The sequence below is a fragment of the Eucyclogobius newberryi genome, unplaced genomic scaffold (assembly GCF_026437365.1).
Source record: "Eucyclogobius newberryi isolate DKJ021-1_F unplaced genomic scaffold, fEucNew1.0.hap1 SCAF_11, whole genome shotgun sequence".
Lineage (NCBI taxonomy): Eukaryota > Metazoa > Chordata > Actinopteri > Gobiiformes > Gobiidae > Eucyclogobius > Eucyclogobius newberryi.
This window is the reverse complement of record NW_027315735.1, coordinates 4,959,706-4,980,300: the sequence shown is the minus strand read 5'-3', so window position 1 is coordinate 4,980,300 and position 20,595 is coordinate 4,959,706. Positions and strand designations below refer to the sequence as shown.

The 20,595-nt window shown below is 43.5% G+C and overlaps 1 long non-coding RNA gene across 1 annotated transcript; it reads right to left on the bottom strand.

The window, feature by feature from the left end:
* Positions 1-556: 556 nt before the first annotated feature.
* LOC140346692 (uncharacterized) lies at positions 557-992 on the bottom strand. Its single transcript, XR_011924329.1, has 3 exons — positions 853-992; positions 735-787; positions 557-670 (listed from the first exon to the last, which is right to left on the bottom strand). It is a non-coding gene; the product is annotated as an uncharacterized lncRNA (long non-coding RNA).
* Between the last annotated feature and the right edge of the window lie 19,603 nt (positions 993-20,595).

Below are 20,595 nucleotides of genomic sequence, written 5' to 3'. Positions count from 1 at the left end.
TCACATACTGTACATTTGACCCAACAGAGCTGCTCTAAAAGCTGCAGGTTGTTGACCATCTGTGAAGGAGAGCTGACTTCCTGTTCTCTGGACAGAATTGGGAATACATCTAATTTGTTAACGAAATGGTATTCTGCTTTTTTGCTGCCTTAGAGAAGAGGAGCTCTAACAAGCAGAAGGAGCAGCCATAAAACAAAAAAATATAATCATAATAATAGTTAATAAAAATATGCTAGAAGGCATGGACAGGAGAGGTGCACATCTCAATGCTCCACTCCAGGAAAACTCCACAAGCAAAAGAACAATGTCACACAATGTGGCCTGGTATGCTGATTTTTTGGAACAGACATGTTTTATGTAAATAATGTGACAAACTGGATGAAATAGACACAAAACTAAACTATACCAAAATTAAATGAAGCGAAAACATCTTTATAATGAAGCAGCATAATTGAAGCAGTTTGATATTAAACATCTTGAATAATGCAGAGTATAGTGGCATTTGCTCAGTTGCCTCATGGACACTGCGTTGACTCTTCATGACTTGACTTTACAGTTTGACTCTCACAGAGTAGAACACTTGTTCCTCTGCCTTCACCGCTCTGAGCTGGTGCTAGTCAGCTTTGTTCTTCTTGTATTTGGGGGCAGAGTACAGCCCCTCAGCATCTCCCTGTGGAAGATACTTTAGTTTCAAATGTCATTTATCGACTGTATGCCAGAAAATACTATCTTACCAACTGCCTTGAATGTTCATCACTGACTCCTTCATCAATGTGATTTTGTTCAACTAAAATAGACAGGATATTTTATATTTTAACCTAAACTTTGACAAAATGAAAGAACTTGAATTACCATGGGAACAGAGACCAGTCCTCTTCTTGATGGAACAAATGAGACCTAATATAATCATGATACTGATGGTCAGAGCAACACTCAGCAGGATAAGGACGAGCTTCTCTTGAGAAGATGTTTCCCCCTCTGTAATAAACAAAGTAATGTTTTTATCCCCTGTAAGATACATGGTGTACCCTGCCTGTAAGAAAAAAGTTTGCCACAGAAATAAAAGGTGAAAATAAAATAAAAGTGCATGTGGCTCTTGATATCTAGTTGGGCCGTCTTTACAGCACACATTCGCCGTGACATTGTTTCAATGAGATTCTGCAATGTCATTCATTCAGTCATTTTCTACAGCTTGTTCCCTTTCGGGGTCACGGGTGACTGGAGCTTTTCCCAGTGACTTTGGGCCTTAGGTGGGGTACACCCTGGACAGTGGCCGACTCGTCACAGAGACATAGACATTACAGACAAACATTCACTCTCACATTCATTCACTATGCCACATGCACCCCTTCTACAATGTCAAAAGATTAATTTCATCCCAGTGTTGCTTTTTCTTTTCTCTCTGCTTGATGCCAATGATGTGATCGTTCTCAAACACACAGACATCTTTTCCATGACCGCAGGATTTGTCTTTTCACATGGTTGTTTCAGAAACAAGACTCACTGCACCACTTCGGTTGCACATACAAATATACCGTAATACCTTTAATGGTGACTTTGGTTCCATTTCCATCCACGTCCGAGTCTGGGCCTGATGATCAAGTAACAACAATAACCATATTGAACAATATATTATACTATTACAATATTTTATGCAATCATACATGATGCAATTTTTTTACCCTTAATTTTTAGAAATATTCCAAATATGAATTCCATGTTAAGTTGTTGTAGTTTCACACAGTAGTAACATCCAGTGTCAGTGAGAGTGGAGTGATGTATAATCAGATCAAAAGTTCCATGGCCTTGTTTTGTCGTGATGTGAGGAGTGTTAAAAACACTTTTATATTCAAATGAAAAAGTTCCTCCTAAATATTCTGGAACATTTCCAGAAAGAACTCTGATCCAGTGAGGGAGGAGCTTTCTCTGATTGGTTTATACTTTGCTTTATTTGCAAATTATTTTATTTTTATACTTAATGTCACCAAAACACACTGTAAGCAGCAGCCAACATTTGTCTCCGTGAGGAAGGATAGAACATTCTGAAATGTCCCCATTGTGTGGACAAATACAGGCTATCTTATCTTAAAAGTAAATCCACACAGAATTAATAGAAAATACTCAGGGTAGTATTATAACTTGACTTTTAAAAAAATCATCTTGATTGAATCTTGCAGTTGACTCCTTGCGTATCAATGTTTTCAAATGCCAAATGCATTTTACTGCAATAAAAGTATTATTCCAACCCTCCTTGATAAAAATCCACTCCAATCCAATCCATCATTTTCAAACACAATTTGACTTTTGTTACACATATCACATTGTGAACCTGTCGAGAGGTAGGCCTAATGTTTTGTCTCAAAGTCTTTGCCTATACTTTAATATACAATTTGTTTTAATGCATTTCCTTCAAAAATAAATTATTGTATGCATTACTCAAAATGCTTTTAATGATTGACAAGCAGTGGTTCCGTCGACAAGTATGTCAGGGAAAGTACACCTCTTGAACAGCTTTCAAATGAAGTGAGAATGAACAGTAGAAGTAGGTCCATCGTCCTGTATTATTACATTAACTAAGTATTTCAGTTTAAATAAAAATGGGACAGAGTAGATCATGCTGTACGTGTTTATAATATTCACTGAAACTCTACAGTTGAACCAGCAGAGCTCTGTTTAAGCCCATAGTCGTCTATCTGAGGTCAGGAGTCCAGGAGAAGGTGGTTTACATGTCCAGTGGTCCTCAATCCGGACACCCTCCGACCCCTGACCACACCCTCCGACCCCTGACTGCGCCTAGAAATTTTGCCCATAAAAACTATGAACAGAACCGGAGAAAAAAGGGCAGCCCTGAGGAGTCCAACATGCACTGGGAACAGGTCTGACTTACTGCTGGCAATGAACACAGCTCATGCTCTGATCATACAGGGACCGGACAGCCCTGAGCAAAGGGCCCCGGACCCCGTACTCCCAGAGCCTTCTCCAGATCCACAAAGCACATGTGGACTGGTTGGGCAAACTCCCATGAACCCTCGAGCACCCGATGGAGGGTATAGAGCTGGTCCAGTGTTGCACGACCGGGACAAAAAACGCTCCTCCTGAATCCGAGGTTCGACTATCGGTCGGATTCTCCTCTCCAGTACCTTGGAATAGACCTTATGGGAGGCTGAGGAGTGTGATCCCTCTGTAGTTGGAACACACCCTCCGGTCCCCCTTCTTGAACAGAGGGGCCACCACCCCGGTCTGCCAGTCCAGAGGCACGGTCCCCGACCGCCACGCGATGTTGCAGAGACGTGTCAACCAAGACAGTCCTACAACATCCAGAGACTTTAGGTCCTCAGGGATCTCATCCACCCCCGGAGCCACTGAGGAGTTTGCGAACAACCTCAGTGACTTCAGCTTGGGTGATGGACGAGTCTCAAAACTCGGACGCTCTTGTGGCAAGGCAAGCTCAGTCATGTGACTAAGTCACATGAGGCCATAAAGGTCAGGGGTCGGACATGTCACTTCCTCTTCCTGGGCAGGCCGAAGCACATGGTGGTGGCTGGTGAGATGATTGCTCTTTGATGTATTTACCCATTGTTTGTTAAAAGACTGATTTGTATATTTAATACATTTTAAAGGGTTTTTATTTTATTTTGTTATTTATCAAATGAAACTGTTAAATATACTGCAACCGCATTGTGTTTACAGGCGAAGTGTGGGTTGCCGTTTTATATAGTTTGTTTTTATACAGTTTTATGTTCCTTATTTTGAACAAGTTTTAAAAGTAGTTGGTGTTGGTCCTGAGGTTGCTGGGGAGGATTGGGGCTCACTTTAGTGGGTGATTTTATTTATAGTTATTGGTGATGGTGGCACTGAGTGTTTTATGTTATGGTAATGGTTTGGTTGCTTTAATCTTTGATTTTGTCACTTGTAGTATGTCTCTCCCTCCCCAGCTAGAGTGGACCCTCACCAATTAATCAAACCTTTTTATATTATATAATAAATAAAATCTGCCTTTAAGGCTTTGACCCACACTGACTGGCTTGCTTTGTTATTAAAGCAGACTCGCACTCACGGAACACCTAACCAGTGTTACGCTCTGATCCATTTTTTGGTCAGTCTGTGGGACCTTTGCATGATTTTGGCAGGAGCTTGTGTTTGTGCAGTTTATTTGTTCTAATAAGTTCTGTTGTTGTGTTTCCTGTGTTTGTAAGTTGTGTTCGACCAGAGAGCTGTGTAACAAAAGCAGATTTACAAGAATGATTTCAACGTGTTTAATACAATGGCATCTTAAATAATATGTATTATTATATTATACCATCCTTCCATCCATAATGTTAATGGCATACTGAACCAAGTTAAGTGGTAAATATGTCAACAAAGATGAGAAAAGAATACATAGATATTATACACCCATAAGAAACCCATTTAAATGACTTAAAACATCAAAAAATAAGAAAATGTAGTGATAACAGACTTTACTATTCCTCATACAGGGGCAAACATAAAAGGGGAGTGGCCTTTTAACAGAGTTTTGAACACAAAGCTAAAGATGGCAGATTTGCATAAGTCAAAGAAACTATTAATGGAAGTGTTTACTTTGATAAATGTATTTGCTCCCCCAGGAAGCAACATCACGTTCTATAATTAAGTTATAGATCTGATTACAAACCACTGACTAGAACTTCAGCCGATGTCTCAAACTCACAAAGTACTGGTCAATTTATAAATAATACATTTTGCAAATGAATACATAATATAGGGTTTCTCGTTATTTGGAGAGAGATTAATCCTAATGTCCACCAATATACACATTTTCAAACCCATATAAGATCTATACTAATACTTTTATTTTCAACAAAGATAGGTCAAACATTTCAGCGGTCGACATAAGTACAATAGTGCTAAGTGATCTCTTTGGACATTAGTTTACTCAATGATCCTCAATATGTGAAAACTATTTCAAAGAATTTGTATGACTTGTGTAGAGGAAAATTACCATGTAAAAATGTCTCCTCCTATTCTCTGGGAGGATCCTCAAACGCTGAAACAACCGCCACAGTGTCGTGAGTTCGAATCCCAGCTCTGACAATTTACTGCATGTCTTCCCCTTTCTCCCATCCCCATTTAACACCAAGCTGTCCTGTTTGATAAAGCCTACGGGCCAAAAAGCTTAAACAGTAAAATAATAATTGGTTCATATATTTGTTTGGCCTTTAACATTGGCTTCTGTAGTTGGGCCTCAAACACCTGCCATGGACACAATAAACTGATACCGCTGGACGTACTTTTGGAAGCAGGAATAATATAATACATCCATGGAATAAAGGCCATAACAAAGAAATGGCTGACACAAATCACACCAACAATCCAGGACTGGACTGACATCAAATACAAAAAAAAAAAAGATTCCATTTGGACTAAATCGGACTTGTTGTACTGTCAATTTATTTTACTCTTTTATTTTTCGGTCTTGCTCTCTGGTTGTGTTCCTTGTTTTATGTTTGCTTTTATTTAAAAATAAATAAAAATAGACTATAAAAAAAGACAATAATTGTGTACAGCCCCTTCAACAGTCCTGTAGAGGGGCATTGTCCTTGGAGTTGATAGATTTCCACATAAATAGCACATTTTGAATAAAAGAAAATATTCTATAGTCAAAAACACTTGAAGCGTAAGTGTGGGTGTGACTCTGAGACATGTCACAATGTGGAAGTGGTTCTTCTACTCGACAACTACTACATTCAGGAACCGCGTGTGAGAGAAGTGTATTCCACTGCAATGCTTGGTCTTTTGTCTGGTTTATTTGTCATTTTAGTCGGTAAGTTAAAAGACCAATATGGTGCATCATGGCATTTAAGAGAGGTTTTGTCTAACTGTTGATTTCTCATCTTTTCCAGCTCTGAGTCAGACCAATGGAGATGGTCAGATCACTCGGACCTTAGTCAGACCTGGAGCTAACTTCACCATGTCCTGGTCAGTCAATGGGAATGAAGCCGGACTGCTTTATTTGTACAAAGTGGGTTTGGACTCACTGATCCAAACTGTTGCTGAAGGATCCTACGACGAAATAACACTTAAAGAAAACTTCAACAACAAGAGATTCGATGTAACCAAAACTATTATAGACAGGATCAGTTTGTTTACCTTCACCATTTTGAATGTGACCAGAGAAGATGGAGCCTCTAATGTTTGCCAAGCCGGATCGTCTTACAAAATGACTTTCTTTAACCCGACTCTTTTGATCATTCTGGGTAAACTCTTTGTCGTTTCCTTCAGTTACATGTTGTTTCTGTTTCTTTTCAATAACTGTATTTTTGATGAATTTACAGGTCAAGGGAACCACACTTTTAATGTGAAACAAATTCCATGGGCTTCAGCTCAGTGAAGCTCAACTGTTCTCTCGTGTCCAAGAACAGCTCTCCCATACAGTGTCCTTCTAAACGCAGCGTGCACTGGTTCAGATCTGGAGCAGAAGAATCTCCAGCCAACATCATCTACACTTATGAAGAGCAGACTGAGGAACGTGACCAAAGGAGTTGTTTCTACAGTCTGACCGCCACCATACAGGACTCAAACGACACTGGGACGTACTACTGCGCTGTGGCCACATGTGGACACGTCCTGTTTGGACCAGGGACAACTGTGAGGATAAGCTCAGGTAAGTATTATAATGAACAGTTGAGTTATGAAAATGTAAATTATTTGTCTTGATTTCACTAAACTGTGTGCTGTTTTCAACTAGAAATAAAGTGCCATAATAAGAATAAGAAATATATCTTCCAAATCATCTTGCAACTCCCATTATGAGATCCACTGCCAACGTAATTATAACAAATTATTGCTTATACATTTCATTTTAAAAGGCCAGTAATTAAGAATCTAAAATCCTAAAATATGTCATTGCTTTGCCTGGGATTTTTCACCAAATGGCACCATCAGAACACGTTACAGTTCAGATCTGTGGAGATGTGATTCCGCTGACATTACAGATGAGGATGGTTTTTAATAGAAGTTTAATGCTATACCGTGGAACATTCCAGTAAAATGAATAACATCTCCATGGAGACAAGAAGAGAAGATGGCGTACCCCCTCTGGAAATGTTACACAGTGCACGTTTAACCACCTGTAACACAAGCTAAATGTGTCATAAACCATTGCAATCCACTTGATTTGATGTTGTAGACGGATTGTAATATGAGTTTGAGCCACTGGGTGACGCTGTTTGATTGACACGTGTCGTCTTGTTTCAGGTCATGAAGACGTCCTTCCTGTCCTCATCATTCTGGCTGTTCTTCTGGCTCTCATTGTCCTCGTTTGGTCCAGACGAGCGTGACTGACAGGCCGTCTCTTTTCATATCAAATCAGATTTTTACAAACGTGAGGACGAGTTCGTACGATTTATTCACCAGGTTGGAGCACACGCTATTGACGTTTGAACGTTTTACTCTTGTTTCTCCATCTGTGTGTGGACCTCAGATCGTCTCTCTGCTGCCATCTCCTGGTGGAGCAAAGATCACCAGAAGAGAAGTCCATCTGAACTGTGTCTGCACGTCTTACTCCTTTTGTACTTTTGTATTATTGATGACTTTTTGTTATTGCCTTCGATATTAGTTCAGTTTGTAAAGTGTAGACGTTTTGAATAAAGGAACTAATAGAAGAGTCAAAGTACTGTTTTTCATTACTTGTGTTAAAGTAAGAAAATGACGTAATAACAGCAGAAATGCCAGACTCTATTGTAGGTTTGGACAATTTTCATCTGCTGCGGGCGGACAGAACTAGAGAATCCGGGAAGAAAAGAGGAGGCGGTCTGGCGGTGTATGTGAACACGAGCTGGTCCAAACCCGAACACTGCACAGTGAGGGAGCAGCTATGTAACAAGGATATTGAACTATTGGCTATTGGCATGAGGCCATACTATCTGCCCCGGGAGTTCTCACATGTGATTTTAATCGCAGTCTATGTGACCCCGTCTGCCAATGCTGAAAATGCTTGTGAAGCACTGCTCTCCTGCACTTGTAGGCTGCAAACACAGCATCCACAGGCTCTCTTCCTCATCTCTGGTGACTTTAACCACGCTTCTCCCTCTTCTGTCCTACCAACATACACCCAGTATGTTACCTGCCCCACCAGAGAGAATAGAACATTGGACTTGTTTTTTGCCAACACCAAGGAGGCTTATTCCTCTTCCCCCCTCCCTCCCCTGGGCAGCTCGGACCACAACCTTGTACATCTGAGGCCTGTGTATGAACCCATCGTGCGCAGGCAGCCTGTGGTGTCCCGTGAGGTGAGGATGTGGTCTGCTGAGAGCGAGGAGGCTCTGAGGGACTGCTTCAGCACCACTGTCTGGACTGAGCTTTATGACCCACATGGGGAGGACATCAACACCATCACAGAGTGCATCACGGACTACATCAACTTCTGTTTTGAGAACATTGTTCCCTCCCGGACGGTGCGGTGTTTTCCAAACAACAAGCCATGGATTAACCGTGAACTGAAGGCTCTGCTGAAGGAGAAGAAGAGAGCCTTCAGGTCAGGGAACAAGGAGGAGCTGAGGACTGTGCAGAAGGAGCTGAGGAGGAGGATCAGGCAGGCTGAGGCCGGCTACAAGAGGAGGATGGAGGAGCAGCTGCAGCAGAAGAACATTCAGGGAGTGTGGAGGATCCTGAAAACCATCTCGGGCTTCAAAATCCCCCCTGCCCAGACAGAGGGGGATCTACAGTGGGTGAATGATTTAAATGCTCACTTCTTGAGGTTTGATCGGTCACCCGCCCCTCCCCCTGCACAGCTGCATGCTCCCTCTTCCACAGCTGGACAATGCCCTGCATCTGTTCCTCTTCGCTTATCTGCCCCGGACCATCAGCTCCCCACTTCGCCTGGACTCACCCATCCCCCCAGCACACGGTCCCCCTGCCAACCACTGACTGTCACAGCAGCACAGGTGAGGAGTGAGCTGAAGAGGATTAAAGTGAGGAAGGCAGCAGGACCTGATGGCCTCAGCCCCAGGCTCCTTAAGTCCTGCGCAGATGAACTGTGTGGAGTTATGGAGCATGTCTTCAACATGAGCCTGAAGCTGAGGGTGGTACCACAGGTCTGGAAGACCTCCTGTCTGGTACCTGTGCCTAAGACACCGCACCCCAAAGACCTCAACAGCTTCAGGCCAGTGGCTCTCACGTCCCACCTGATGAAGACACTGGAGCGGCTAGTCCTGGACCACCTCCGCTCCACCGTGAGCTCAGCCATGGACCCGCTGCAGTTTGCATATCGGTCTGGCATCGGAGTGGAGGACGCCGTCATCTCCCTGCTGCACCGCTCTCTCTCTCACCTGGAAAAGCCTGGCAGCTCTGTGAGGATCCTGTTCTTCGATCTCTCCAGTGCCTTCAACACCATCCAGCCGCTGCTCCTGAGGGACAAGCTGGAGACGGCTGGTGTGGAGTATGACCTGGCAGAGTGGATCCTGGACTACCTCACAGACCTACCCCAGTTTGTGAGAGCCCGGAACTGTGTGTCTGACACTCGGACCTGCAGTGTGGGGGCGCCCCAGGGCACTGTCCTCGCGCCCTTTCTCTTCACCCTTTACACTGCAGACTTCAGACATGACACGGACAGCTGTGTCCTGCAGAAGTTCTCTGACGACTCTGCCATCATCGGACTCATCACGGACGACGATGATGCGGAATACAGAGGACTGGCGCAGGACTTTGTGGACTGGTGTCAGCGGAACCACCTCCTCATCAACGCGGGGAAGACCAAGGAGATGGTGGTGGATTTCCGCAGACGCCACCCCACTGCCCCCTCACCAGTGAACATCCAGGGACGGGACATTGAGAGAGTGGACTCATACAAGTACCTGGGTGTTCATCTGAACCACAAACTGGACTGGACTCATAACACAGACGCACTGTACAGGAAGAGCCAGAGTCGGCTCTACCTCCTGAGGAGACTCAGGTCTTTTGGAGTGACAGGGCCACTCCTGAAGACCTTCTACGACTCTGTGGTGGCATCAGCCCTCCTGTACGGTGTGGCCTGCTGGAGCAGCAGCATCACAGAGAGGGAGAGGAAGAGGCTGGACAGAGTCATCAAGAAGTCCAGCTCCGTCCTGGGCTGTGCTCTGGACTCGGTGCAGGAGGTGGGGGACAGGAGGGTCCTGGCTAGATTCACATCTATGCTGGACCATGAGTGTCACCCCCTGCAGGACACTCTCTCTGCTCTGGAGAGCAGCTTCAGTGAGAGACTGATCCACCCTCGATGTGCGAAGGAAAGGTTCCGTAGGTCTTTCCTTCCTGCTGCTGTCAGACTTTATAACAAAAACTGTTAGTACTGAACACTCGCAATACTGACCTAACCTAATACTGATGTGCAACTCTGTCATATGTGCAATTGCTGTTGGAATTCATGTGTAATTCATGTGCAATTACTGTGAAATTCATGTGCAATCTATGTGCTGTCGTGACACATATTCATGTGCAATTACTGTCGTGATCACATGCAATGGTATTTATGTATTTATTTATTTGTCTATGGGAGTTTTTATTTATTTATAGGAGATCTTCTACTGAAAGTGTTTTTCAGACTTCCTATAAGTGATCTGTTCTTCTGTATCTATCTCTGTATCTACCTGCGTTGCACCAATGAAATTTCCCCATGTGTGTGTGTGAGTGTGTGTGTGTGTGTGTTTGAGAGTGTGTGAGTGTGTGTGTGTGTGTCTGTGTGTGTGTGTGTGTGTGAGTGTGTGAGTGCGTGAATGTGTGTGTGTGTCTGTGTGTGTGTGTCTGTGTGTGTGTGTGTGTGTGTGTGTGTGTGTGTGAGTGTGTGCGCGCGTGCGCGAGCGTGAGTGAGTGTAAGTGCACGAATGAAGTCTCTGTTGTGTGTTCTGTTGTGTGTTCTGTTGTGTGTTCTGTTGTGTGTTCTGTTGTGTGTTCTGTTGTGTGTTCTGTTGTGTGTTCTGTTGTGTGTTCTGCTGTGTGTTCTGCTGTGTGTTCTGCTGTGTGTTCTGCTGTGTGTTATGTTGTGTGTTATGTTGTGTGTTCTGTTGTGAGTTCTGTCGTGTGTTCTGTCGTGTGTTCTGCTGTGTGTTCTGTTGTGTGTTCAGTTGTGTGTTCAGTTGTGTGTTCAGTTGTGTGTTCTGCTGTGTGTTCTGTTGTGTGTTCTGTTGTGTGTTCTGTCGTGTGTTCTGTCGTGTGTTCTTCTGTGTGTTCTTCTGTGTGTTCTGTTGTGTGTTCTGCTGTGTGTTCTGCTGTGTGTTCTGCTGTGTGTTCTGTTGTGTGTTATGTTGTGTGTTCTGCTGTGTGTTCTGCTGTGTGTTCTGCTGTGTGTTCTGTTGTGTGTTCTGCTGTGTGTTCTGCTGTGTGTTCTGCTGTGTGTTCTGCTGTGTGTTCTGCTGTGTGTTCTGCTGTGTGTTCTGCTGTGTGTTCTGCTGTGTGTTCTGCTGTGTGTTCTGCTGTGTGTTCTGTCGTGTGTTCTGTCGTGTGTTCTGTCGTGTGTTCTGTCGTGTGTTCTGTCGTGTGTTCTGTCGTGTGTTCTGTTTTGTGTTCTGTGTCTTTGGTCACTGGGCCTGGGTCAGACGGTGCAGTTTTTAAGTGGATGAACTTGTAACGACTGTTACAATTGTGATCCGTGTTTAATGTTCTGCAAAAAGTGCTTTGTTGTTTTTGATTTGAGAGTTAAGGCTTGAAAATGAATATAAGGTTGTGACAATATAAAAGTATATATACATATAAGTTTATGAAAATATAAAAGTATATAAATAAGTTTATGACAATATAAAAGTATATATATATAAGTTGGTGACAATATAAAAGTATATATATATAAGTTTGTGACAATATAAAAGTATATATATAAGTTTGTGACAATATAAAAGTATATAAATAAGTTTATGACAATATAAAAGTATATATATATATATAAGTTTGTGACAATATAAAAGTATATATATATATATATATATATATATATATATATAAGTTTGTGACGGTGCGAGTGTTTGAGCCTGGGGAAAAGGGTTTAGTTTTACTTCCGGGGTCGAGCTTACAAGCACGCTGCAGTGAACCGTACTGTATTGTAAGGAAAGTTGATTACGGGGATGATTTGGTCGCTACGCCTGACATACGACATGACCCGGCCGGAAAAGTGTATGTTAATGAGACAGGTTGTTCCGAGCCACGCGTCAGCCTGGCGGCTCGCGTCAAACAGGAGCTGTCCAGTACTGAACCGGAAACTGTTGATTTTGCCCAACAGACTGTGATTTATTTAATCCAGTGTTATAGGTTGTTGTGTGACAATATTCCCGGTTGGACGACTGTGCTGAATCACAACATTGATGGGGGTGATTCACGCCCGATTAAGCAACACAGTAAATCCGGACATACTGAGCCGTTTTAGGAAAAGTTTTTTTGACATGGTGGAACATGGCAGTGCGGTTAGCAGTGGTAGTGCATGGAGTTCACCGTGTCTACTGACTATCAAAGCCAATGGAGATGACGGTGGTTTCTGTACAGATTTCAGGAAAGTCCATGGGGTAACTAAACCTGATTGCTGTCCGCTTCCACAAGTGGAGAATTGTGTGGATAACATAGGGGCCGCTAAATTGGTCACCAACCTGGTCCTCCGGAAGAGGTACTGGCGGGTGCCCATGTTTGAGCGAGCCGGAGAAATATACGCATTGGTTACACCCGACGACTTCCTGGTGTACGGTCATGGCTTTGGGCATGTGCAATGCACCTGTTACGTTTCAAAAGCTTATGTTTGTCCGCTTTACCTTTCTGTGAGGCTCATCTTGATTATTTGGTTATTGGCTCTGTTCTTTGGGAAATTAAGGGATGGAACCTTGTGTTTTTTGTGGCCTGAATAATTTGTTATGTGTTTTTTGCTAAGCACCATAACAAATTTCTTCAGTGACTTTGGGTGGGGGTGTTAGGTTTGGGCACTCTTCCTCCCTATTGTTTATATTTTGTCTGTTCAGTTTTTGTCTAATCTGTTTAGTTTTTTTTAGATTGGCTCCCGGCCGCGGGTGCGCGCCCGGCAGCCTTTAAAATGGAGACCGGATGGGCTCAGCGCTCTCTCTCAGCTCGGCTCCGCCTATCCCGCTTCGCTAACACACTCGGCTTGCCTGCTCCCAGCTGGCTCTCACTAGCAGTAGCACTAGCCTGTTTTGTTTGGCCTGGTGGGACCGGTAGTCCCATTTCGCTTTTGTTTGGGGCCAGATAGGGGGTTTTGTGTGTCTTATTTTTGTGCTTTAGTTAGAGGTGTCGGCACCGGCTTCGACGGCCCTATACGGGGCTGGCCCGGTGTCGCTCCTATTTTATTTCTGTTTGGCTGGCCCACCAGGTCCATCTTTCTTTTTATAATTTTGGGGTGATTTTTAGGGCGCGAGGGTTCGAAATTTGGCATTTATTTTGGTGGAAACCTAATAAACTTGTTTAAAATTGTCTTCGTCTCTGTGTCCGTTTAAATATGTTTAACCCTCTCTTCGGGGTCATAAAAACAATATAAAAGTATATATATAAGTTTGTGACAATATAAAAGTATATATATAAGTTTGTGATAATATAAAAGTATATATATAAGTTTGTGACAATATAAAAGTATATGTATAAGTTTGATCCCTGAGTGGAAAGTGTTTGTGCAAGTAGAGAGAAGAGTGTTGAATTTATAATTTATTTCTATAGGGGAAAACAGACCCTCCCCTTGGCATTGGTACTCTGCCAATTACAAAATACAAATAAAAAAAGAAACACACCATATCCTGATAAACTGCAAATAAAACGACCAATAAAAAAAATCAATAAAATTATCCAATGCCTAAAAACAAACTTTCAAATGCAGAATGAGATAAAAAAAACAAAAAAAATCACTCAAATAAAAATCACTGGGACCGTGAGCAGTATCTAACCAGTGCTTTAATTCATTAAAAGGCATGAAATAATTCAATGTAACAACAAATGTGTGTTTTATCTGTGAGTATGTAAAATAAGAATGTCTACAATCTAATCTGAATACCCACAATAATGTCATATGTAATAATGCAATAAAAAATCCTCAACACATGCTGATCAAATTATTTTTATTGAAAGAAATTGTTATTACATTTTAACACTTCATGGCTGGTCAATCGATTTCAATATATTTGTCTTACAACTGTTAAGTTTCATAAGTTTCAAAGTGCACAGGTTTGCCTCGCTCACATGCAACAACGATGTAGACTGTGCTACGGTAAACACCATTGTAATTGCACGGGGGGTTGTTGTTCCTCTTCCTGCACGTCACGATAGGGAAAGGCTGGTTGCTCTTCATCAAGTTAAAGCTGTTCCTGTACCGTGTCCCGGCTCGATTACACACATTTACGACATCACTGGCACGGGCGCTTATGAACGTGTTGGTCGGTTTGCACAGGTTGTCGGGTTGGATTATGCCTCTGCTGCTGATCACATTGTCACAGTCGGTCGTCCTCATGCCCTGGTTCACGTGTTGGTTGAGGAATCTCGTGTGGCGATCATTGGTGAACTGCGACAGAACAGACGGGACGAGCAGCAGCAGAAACAGCATGTAGGTCCTCATGGCTCCCTGATGAAAGATAAAAGAGAGTCAAATCACTTATGCAGTATACAAAGCATGCTTCTCCTGACAGAAGAAAAGAAGTCAAATGACCTGTGTCAGTGCCCAGCTGCAGTGAAGCCGAAGGGTCCGGTCCAGTCTTTTATACACATATTTTTGCTGATCCAGCCAAACCCTCCCTCTCAAACATTACACAATCTATTGCAAAATCCTGGTAACTTCCTCTTTTTCTGCTTTCTTTCTCAGAATATTGCACAAAATCTTTCTAAGGGGTCTATTAAAACAAAACAATGTCACAATTATGATATTTCACAATTGCTACTTTGAAATATAGACAATATTAAGTTGAGACAATACAGGCAAAACTCAACTTTACAATCTTTTATTTTAATGAGATTTTGACGGAGCGTAGAAAAGGATTTGTTGACATCTAATTCTATGCCTGATTTATTAAAGTTTAAGTGTAAAAATGTGAAGTTTTAGGCCAATTTAGTTTACCAAAAAAACAAATAAGATATCCAAATCAACCTAGAAAACATTTAAGCTTGGCTCTGTCCTAAATATCCCAAATATGTACAATTTTGACAATTTAACACATGCAACTAACTTGCCCCCATGAGAAAAAAATTATACTACTTTGTGAGTAAACTACAGGAGAAGTTTCCTATACAGTGCATATGGAAATTATCCACAGCACAAAACCACATAATGACAACATGAAAGGAGGTTTTTTGAATTTTATGAAAGTGTATTAATAAAAGCACTTGTACATAAGTATTCACAGCTCAATACTTTGTTGAAGCGCCTTTGGCATTAATTACAGCCTCAAGTCTTTCTGAGAATAATGCTACAAGCTTTTCACACCTATTTGAGGGCAGTTTCTCCCATTCTTCTTTCCAGAACCTCCTAACCTCAATAAGTTTGATGAGAGCGTCGGTTCACAGTCATTTTCAGATCCCTCCAGAGACGTTCAGTTGGGTTCAAGTCTGGCCTTATGGACCACTCAAGGAGAGTTGTCCTGCAGCCACTCCTTTGTTCTCCTGACTGTGTGCTTAGGGTCATTGTCTTGTTGGAAGATGAACCTTGGCCCCAGGCTGAGGTCCAGATCCTCTGGAGCAGGATTTCATCAAGGATGTCTCTGCACACTGCTGCATTCATCGTTCTGTTGATCCTGACTCGTCTCCCAGTTTGTGCTGCTGAAAAACACCCCCAGAGCACGATGCTGCCACCATCATGCTTCACTGTAGGAAAGGCCTGTCACATTTAATACTTTGGAATTTTAGGGTCTTTTTTATTGTTATTTGTGGAAATAATATACAAACTGATCTTGCACTTGCCAGAATAATTGATTTGACTGAAAATAAGAGGCTTATATAGCGTTCCCTTTAATCAGATGGTTGACAAAAGGAAACAAATGTCGTAAAATTGGATATATTATCAAAATGATCATACATTATTTATTTCGTGCCAATTCACAATCTCAACAACGGTTTTAGATGAATCTGTTTATGATTTTGACTGAAAAAACAGATTTTCAGTTTTAAACAAAATTACACAAAAATGACCCTGTGAGGAAAGAGGCACCAGTGCTTTCTGCATCCCCTGTATCACTTTTCTTCAGGGATCTAAAATAGGGGCCAACTTTTGTTTCCCATAATTTAAAATGTATTTATAAATACATATATATGTAATCCACAGCACTCTGTGCTTCTTTGTGGCAGCTCCTCTGTCAGAGCACAAACGTGTGATGCTGCAGACACTGTAAATAACAGCTTCATTGATGATTTGGTATAAATGAAACATGCATAAGGGCCGTGTGCTCCATGTGTTTGGAAGTCTCTCTGTAACAGGAACATTACATGCAGTGGCACCAGAAGACAGCATGTTTTCCAGGCTTCCTCGTTGGATTGAATTGCCTTTACCTGCTCGAGTGTGAGGTACCTCGGCCTTGTCCTGGGACATGTGCACCTTGTTTTAGGCGTGTCTAAAATCACGCCCTCATAAGCTAATTACTCAGTGAATATACATCAGATTGTAATAAAACACACATCATTTTACAGCTTAACATACAGAAAACGTGCATGATCCAGTCACCAGTTTAGTGCTTTCAGGATGTTTTTCCCATTGTTCATTTCATATATTTCAATGCTCAGTATGGGCTATTTTTAATAAACGTGAAGCAGGTTGAAAAAATACTGTCCATATCATGGTCTGGGGTTACTGCTGGTCAGAGAACTCAAAGAGAACTTTGTTCGTATGCACCAAAAAGCAAAGAGAGCTCTTTTTTGGCAGCGACTGTAGGCTTCTATGTTTTTAACATCATTTCAACCAAATGTTCTAATGCCATTTATTTTCAAACGGTCCAGGTTGAGTCCATTAGTGCTTTTTTTAGACCTGGTTTTGACTAGTTATGTGTGATTCCTGACAAGAACCAGGAAGGTCCATCACATTAGTCCTGTTCTCTGCGCTGCCCCCTGTGGCTCAGAGAAGAGACTTTAAAGCAGCTCTGCTTGTGAACAAGTCTCTCCATGGCCTAGCACCAAAGTACATCTCAGACATGTTAGTGCCATATGAACCATCTCGGACTCAGGGACCGGCCTCCTGCTGGTGCCAGAGGCAGGACTAAACATGGACCGGCCTCCTGCTGGTGTCCGAGTCAGGACTAAACATGGACTGGCCTCCTGCTGGTGCCAGAGGCAGGACTAAACATGGTCTGGCCTCCTGCTGGTGCCAGAGTCAGGACTAAACATGACCCGGCCTCCTGCTGGTGCCAGAGTCAGGACTAAACATGAACCGGCCTCCTGCTGGTGCCAGAGTCAGGACTAAACATGGACCGGCCTCTTGCTGGTGCCCAAAGTCAGGACTAAACATAGACTGGCCTCCTGCTGGTGCCAAAATCAGGACTAAACATGGACCGGCCTCTTGCTGGTGCCAGAGTCAGGACTAAACATGGACCGGCCTCCTGCTGGTGTCCGAGTCAGGACTAAACATGGACTGGCCTCCTGCTGGTGCCAGAGGCAGGACTAAACATGGTCTGGCCTCCTGCTGGTGCCAGAGTCAGGACTAAACATGACCCGGCCTCCTGCTGGTGCCAGAGTCAGGACTAAACATGAACCGGCCTCCTGCTGGTGCCAGAGGCAGGACTAAACATGGACCGGCCTCCTGCTGGTGTCCGAGTCAGGACTAAACATGGACTGGCCTCCTGCTGGTGCCAGAGGCAGGACTAAACATGGTCTGGCCTCCTGCTGGTGCCAGAGTCAGGACTAAACATGACCCGGCCTCCTGCTGGTGCCAGAGTCAGGACTAAACATGAACCGGCCTCCTGCTGGTGCCAGAGTCAGGACTAAACATGGACCGGCCTCTTGCTGGTGCCCAAAGTCAGGACTAAACATAGACTGGCCTCCTGCTGGTGCCAAAATCAGGACTAAACATGGACCGGCCTCTTGCTGGTGCCCAAAGTCAGGACTAAACATGGACCGGCCTCCTGCTGGTGCCAGAGTCAGGACTAAACATGGACCGGCCTCCTGCTGGTGCCAGAGTCAGGACTAAACATGGAGCGGCCTCCTGCTGGTGCCAGAGTCAGGACTAAACATGACCCGGCCTCCTGCTGGTGCCAGAGTCAGGACTAAACATGGACCGGCCTCTTGCTGGTGCCAGAGTCAGGACTAAACATGGACCGGCCTCTTGCTGGTGCCAGAGTCAGAACAAAACATGGGGAATCTGTGTTTCAGTTTTATGCAGCTAAAATCTGGAACATTCTTCCTGAAGATGTGAGACAGGTTCTACTGCAGTTTTGTTTAGCTAATGACTGGAAGGATTTTCTTTGCACTCTTCACTTTTATTTCTTAAACTATTTTGTGATTTCTATAACTTCTTTGTGATTTGAATAGATGTTTTTTCCTGCTGTGTGAAGCACTTTGAATTGCCTTGTGTATGAAATGTGCTCTACAATTAACCTTTGCCTTGTCTTGGTTTCAGCCTGGCATTGGCCTTCTAATTTAGGACTAATCTAGACTAGAGGCCTGATCGTCCAAGGTCTGCTTTAGACCTGCTTTAGACCTGCTTTAGACCTGCTTTAGACCTGCTTTAGACCTGCTTTAGACCTGCTTTAGTCCTGCTTTAGACCTGCTTTAGTCCTGCTTTAGACCTGCTTTAGACCTGCTTTAGACCTGCTTTAGACCTGCTTTAGACCTGCTTTAGTCCTGCTTTAGACCTGCTTTAGACCTGCTTTAGTCCTGCTTTAGACCTGCTTTAGTCCTGCTTTAGACCTGCTTTAGTCCTGCTTTAGTCCTGCTTTAGACCTGCTTTAGTCCTGCTTTAGACCTGCTTTAGTCCTGCTTTAGACCTGCTTTAGTCCTGCTTTAGACCTGCTTTAGTCCTGCTTTAGTCCTGCTTTAGGCCTGCTTTAGTCCTGCTTTAGTCCTGCTTTAGACCTGCTTTAGTCCTGCTTTAGACCTGCTTTAGACCTGCTTTAGTCCTGCTTTAGACCTGCTTTAGACCTGCTTTAGTCCTGCTTTAGACCTGCTTTAGTCTTGCTTTAGACCTGCTTTAGTCCTGCTTTAGTCCTGCTTTAGACCTGCTAAAGTCCTGCTTTAGACCTGCTTTAGACCTGCTTTAGACCTGCTTTAGACCTGCTTTAGTCCTGCTTTAGACTTGCTTTAGACCTGCTTTAGTCCTGCTTTAGTCCTGCTTTAGACCTGATTTAGTCCTGCTTTAGTCCTGCTTTAGACCTGCTAAAGTCCTGCTTTAGTCCTGCTTTAATCCTGCTTTAGTCCTGCTTTAGACCTGCTTTAGTCCTGCTGAAGTCCTGCTTTAGTCCTGGTTTAGTCCTGCTTGAGACCTGCTTTAGTCCTGCTTTAGTCCTGCTTAAGTCCTGCTTTAGTCCTGGTTTAGTCCTGCTTTAGTCCTGCTAAAGTCCTGTTTTAGTCCTGCTTTAGTCCTGGTTTAGTTCTGCTTTTGTCCTGGTTTAGTTCTGCTTTAGTTCTGGTTTAGTTCTGCTTTAGTCCTGCTGAAATCCTGTTTCAGCCCTACTTTAGTCCTGCTTTAGACTGGTTTATGTCCTGATTTAGTCCTGCTTACGTCCTGCTTCAAGCCTGCTTCGGTCTAATTTGGTCCTTCTTTAGTCCTGCTTTAGTTCTGCTTTAGCCATGTTTTAGACCTGCTTTAGACCTGCTGAAGTCCTGCTTTAGTCCTGCTTTAGTCCTGCTTTAGCCCTGCTTTAGTCCTGCTGAAGTCCTGCTGAAGTCCTGCTGAAGTCCTGCTTTAGTCCTGCTTTTAGCCCTGCTTTAGTCCTGCTGAAGTCTTGCTTTAGCCCTGCTTTAGACCTGCTTTAGTCCTGCTGAAGTTCTGCTTTAGTCCTGCTTTAGCCCTGCTTTAGTCCTGCTGAAGTCCTGCTGAAGTCCTGCTTTAGCCCTGCTTTAGACCTGGTGCTTTAGCTTTAGTGCTTTAGTCCTGCTTTAGTCCTGCTGAAGTCCTGCTGAAGTCCTGCTTTAGTCCTAATGAAGTCCTGCTTTAGTCCTGCTTTAGTCCTGCTGAAGTCCTGCTGAAGTCCTGCTTTAGTCCTAATGAAGTCCTGCTTTAGTCCTGCTTTAGTCCTGCTGAAGTCCTGTTAAAGTCCTGCCAAAGTCCTAATGAAGTCCTGCTTTAGTCCTGCTTTAGTCCTGCTGAAGTCCTGCTAAAGTCCCGCTGAAGTTCTAATGAATTCCTGCTTTAGTCCTGCTTCAGTCCTGCTTTAGACCTGCTGAAGTCCTGCTTTAGTCCCACTTTAGTAACGCTTTAGTCCTGCTTTAGTCCCACTTTAGTAATGCTTTAGTCCTGCTGAAGTTCTGCTGAAGTCCTCCTGAAGCTTCAGGCCTGCTTCGGTCCTGCTTTAGTCCTGCTTCAGGCCTGCTTCGGTCCTACTGATGTCCCACTTCAGGCCTGCTTCGGTCTAATTCGGTCCTGCTTTAGTCCTGCTTTAGACCTGCTGAAGTCATGCTAAAGTCCTGCTCAAGTCCTAATGAAGTCCTGCTTCAGTCCTGCTGAGGTCCTTCTGAAGTCCTACTTCAGTCCTGCTT